The sequence below is a fragment of the Pteropus vampyrus genome, unplaced genomic scaffold (assembly GCF_000151845.1).
Source record: "Pteropus vampyrus isolate Shadow unplaced genomic scaffold, Pvam_2.0 Scaffold19, whole genome shotgun sequence".
NCBI lineage: Eukaryota > Metazoa > Chordata > Mammalia > Chiroptera > Pteropodidae > Pteropus > Pteropus vampyrus.
This window is the reverse complement of record NW_011888800.1, coordinates 11,091,499-11,096,026: the sequence shown is the minus strand read 5'-3', so window position 1 is coordinate 11,096,026 and position 4,528 is coordinate 11,091,499. Positions and strand designations below refer to the sequence as shown.

The window sequence follows — 4,528 nt, the reverse complement described above, 5'->3', positions numbered from 1 at the left end:
TTAATGTTTTCTATATCCATTTTTTATTTCCAGTCTCTTTGTTCAAGTTCTCACTGAGATGACTGAGCATTCTTATAACCAGTGTTTTGAACTCTGCATCTGGTAGATTACTTGTCTCCATTTTGTTTACTTCTTTTTCTGGAGTTCTTTTATTTGGGACATGTTTGTCTCCCCTGTTTTGGCTACCTCACTTTGTTTGTTTCTATGTATTTTTATTAGGTAGAGCTGCTGGGCCTTCCAGTCTTAGTAAAGTAGCCTGATATAGTAGGTGTCCTGTGGGGACCAGTGGCTTAGTCTCCCTGGTCACCTGAGCCAGGTGCTCCAGGTGTGTCCTTGTGTGGGTTTTTCCATGTCCTCCTGTTGTAGTTGAGCTCTGGTTCCTGTCTCCACATCAGTGAGAGAGATTGTCTCTCAGGCTGATTGGTTATGAGGACTAACCATAACTAAAGTGGAGGAGCTGTTGTGCAGGGACTGACCCTATGGAGCAATATTCGCTTTAGCAGTGCTCTGGTGCCTGCCCAGTCTGCCCATTGGTGTGTCTTTTATGGAGGTGGTTGGGTGGTGCTCTGGTGTTGTCCGAAGCTGGCCACCAGTTGTGTTGGTTCTGGGGCCTCTTGGGAGGTGCTCTGTTGCAGGCCAAGTTTAGCTGTTGCTTGTGCACTGCCTGGGACCACTTGGTATGAACTACAAAGTGATCTGCAGATGGTTGCCATTTGTGCTGGGCTTGGAGGTGCCTAGGAGAAGCTAAGCTGCAAACTGAGGCTGGTTGCCACTAGTGCTGGGCTTGGAGATACTTAGCAAGAAGTACAAGGAACATGGAGGCCAGATGCTGCTTGTTTGGGGTTTGTGAACCTTTGAGAGATTTTAGGAGATTTTGCAGCATGAGCCAAAACAGGCTGTTTGGATGGAAAAGACAATGGAAGCAGCTTGTGTGGGCCCATAAGTTGGGTGGGGCAGAGTCTCAGGGAATCATAAGGGTGGGGCAAATGGTGTTTGCCAGGTTGATGGCAACTTAGTATGGTGCTCCTCTGTGTCTGCATGCTAGGTGTGGGACGGCTCAACAAAGGACCACTGCCTTCTGCAAACACTTCTGTCTAGGAGAAAGCTGCCCCTCCAGCCCTCACCCTGAAGCCAGATGATTCAGTTGTCCCTCATATGTCACTGATGCCTTTCAAGCTGCTGCCCCAGCGCTGGAGGTCAGAGCAAGTGAGTCTGTCGTGAGTAAGTCTGTGTGCAGGCCCTTTAATAGGAACACCGAGATCTCCCAAAGCCTTCTATCTCACTCAGCCACAATCTGTACTGGTTTTTCACAGCCCAAAATTATGGGGACTCCTCTCCCCGGCAGTGGAACCATGTGCTGGGAAGCCTAGTATGGGACTGGGGCCCCTTGCTCCTCAGGGAGTATCTCCGCAGCCAAAATAATCCTCTGGGTTTTTACCTACCACACGTGGATGTGGGACCACACCATTCTGTGTCTCTGCGCCTCCTTCCTGTCTCGATGTGGCTTCTCCTGTATATCCTTAGTTATGGAACTTCTGTTCAGCCTGACTTCAGGCGTTCTCAATGATAGTACTTCTGTAGTTTAGTTGTAATTTAAAAAAAAATTTTTAGGCAAGGCAACCCTTGGCTGATCTCACAGATTGCAAAGACCTTGTCAGCTAACAATCGCTTATTTTTTACTTTTTACGCCTATAGCACCTGGTCTTCCTAAGTGGTCTACCATCCAAGTACTAACCAGGCCTGACCCTGCTTAGCTTCTGAGATCAGACGCGATCGGGCTTGTTCAGGGTGGCATGGCTGTAGACCCTAGTTGTAATTTTGATGTGGTCCTGAGAGGGAGCAACAAGGTGTTTACCTATTCCAGCATCTTGACCCTGTAAACAAGGTCTTCACTTTTTAAAAATGAAAAATGTAAATTGATCTTAAATAAATATTGAATTTTTTAATGTATTAATACACATTTTTTAGATAATCTGTATCCTTTAGTCTATCAAAGACAAGAGTTATTGACAGAAGAGCCAATAGTGGGTCCTTTGAGGGTCTTACAATCTATTTTGTAAAAACCTAGTTTTTTCTTTTTTTTTGTTTTAATGCATGGTTCAACAGTAATTTGATATGTCAAAGAAGTTTAAAATCAATCTCTACTTGGGAACAATATAAAATTAATTTAGGTCATAATTATTGAGGGAATGATAATCACTTTTATCATTTAGTGATATCTGAATTTAGACTATTTTAAGGAAATGTGTTTTTATTTATTTTTGTTCTCACCAAAGCACATTTTATAATTCGATTTTGAAACAATAGTAAACTTTTAGGATTTTGTTATAACTTCTTTAGGAATATAGTCACCAATATCTTCATTGTATAGAAAGTAATGGTCCAAAGTGGTGGTAGGGTCTTAGGAGGCTAATGGTTATAGAACCGAACTTTTCTTCTTATTTTAACAACTCTAAAGGTTACCCTTTCCTTTTGTATGTCCCACTTTCACATTGTAACCTTTACTTACTACACTAATGTACTTCTCAACTTTAAGGCTTTACACTCTAGAACACATACATAAACAAATCTCTCATCATTAACAAAACAACATCACTTTTAAATGTCTGTCCAATATGTACCGAGGTTATATATGAGTAAGTGCATCATACAGGATTTCTTTGTGTAATAGAGTTTATTAATGTCTTAATGCTGTTGTGCTACAGATTATACATGGAAATCATTTTGTAAGCAGAAGCAAAAGAACAATAAGTCCTAAGAGTTAAAAGATTCAGTGTCATGATTCAGTATCAGACAGACTCATCTCTGAGCCCTGTTTGGGCCATATATTAGCCATTTGGCCTTGGGCAAGTAGCTTTTAACTGCTTAGGCTCTGATATTTTAGTCAATAAATATAATAAGGAAGTACCCAACTGTGATATTTGTTGTGATAATTAAGTTTCATAATGCAGTTACAGTGCTGGCACATATTAAGCATTCAATGAAAGTCAGCCATTTTTACATAGATTAACACCAAATATATTCTCTACAAGTCACTGGTACAAATCTCTTCTCTGTAATGCTGTCCTTAAATTAATTGGCACCTATATGGATATTAACAAAAACAAAAAAATTGAACTCTTATATGAGAACATACTGACATTTTAATGAATAAATGAGTATCAGTTGTTATTTTTTTATTGTCTTAATATTTTTATTAGGTGTTTGCAAATGTACTTGCTTAAGATAGTTGAAAAAGAACTTAAATTGATGGAAGCCATGCTCACTGAGAGCAAAAAATGCTTTTCAAAGATGAGACCTAGAGAGCCTTTTTATTTTCATTTCCATTTTCAAGGATAACCTAAGCTTTTACTAGGCTAGAAAAAATTAAGATTCTCATTCATCCACTGTGTCCTTTGTAATATAAACCAAATTAATCCCAAGGAAAAGAGCTCCTCTCTCTAATAACTGTGAAGCTGCTAGAGTAATAACAATCTAGTTCCTGAGTACCCGCAGGCTTCCATTGTGCATTGACTCCATACTCAGGCTGTGCAATATTCTTTCTATACCCAGGGCAGAAGTAAGTTTGGAAAGCGGTCAGGATGAACTATTCAGTGTGGCAATCCAGAAAGAGCCTCAAATGCATATGAGGACCTATTCTTTCCTGAAATTAAGGAAGCCATTGCTATAAAAGGCCTTCTTATGTGTCCCTTTTTCTTTCTTTCTTTTTTTAATTTTATTATTATTATTTATGCCTACAGCACCTGGTCTTCCTAGGTGGTCTCCCATCCAAGTACTAACCGGGCCCGACCCTGCCTAGCTTCTGAGATCAGATATCAAGCTTGTTCAGTGTGACATGGCCATAGACCATGGACTGTGCCTCTACTGGGGTGCCAACCCAGGACCTTCTGCATGTAAATTCAGACGTGCTAACCGTAACACTATGGAATCATGTCCTGTGTCCCTTTTTCTTGATGCTACTTGAAAAAAAAACTGTTGCTGTCATTAAAGTAGTAATTAAAAGATCCTAGGGAAAAAAAGCTGTTTAGCAGACTCCAGTTCAGGATCTATCTCGCTACATCTCAAAGTTCTAGCAGAAGGTTGGGGTGCAAGATCTGGCAAGTATCTGGTGGGAAAACCGATGGGAAACATCATCCCTGAGAAATGAATCCTCTCTTTTTCACCAGAGATCCTCACTACAAGCGTGTTTCCAGCTCTACAACACTGATGCATGCTTAAATTTGTCTCTATGCTGGCAAATTTCAGATTCGTCTGAGTTAGGGGACATAGGAGTAGTGTGTGCCAACCAAATCACCCAACATTGATTTGCACCAGAGCTAAGGATTTTTAAGTGACAAGATACCTTGTGTAAGCCCAGAATATAAGATAATTTTAAAAATTACTTTATTGAGGTGCGAGTGACAAAAAACATATTTAATGTGTACGACTTGATGAGTTTAGAGGTAAGTATACATCAAAACAGTACCACAGTCTCTGCCATGAACATTACCACCACCTCCAAATATTTTCCTTCTGCCCTCTTTATTTA

At 40.3% G+C, this 4,528-nt stretch overlaps 2 pseudogenes; both read right to left on the bottom strand.

Annotated features, from left to right (window-relative positions):
• Nucleotides 1–1,686: 1,686 nt before the first annotated feature.
• On the bottom strand, nt 1,687–1,805 carry LOC111736351 (annotated as a pseudogene).
• A 1,926-nt stretch (nt 1,806–3,731) lies between these two features.
• Nucleotides 3,732–3,847, bottom strand: LOC111736407 (annotated as a pseudogene).
• Between the last annotated feature and the right edge of the window lie 681 nt (nt 3,848–4,528).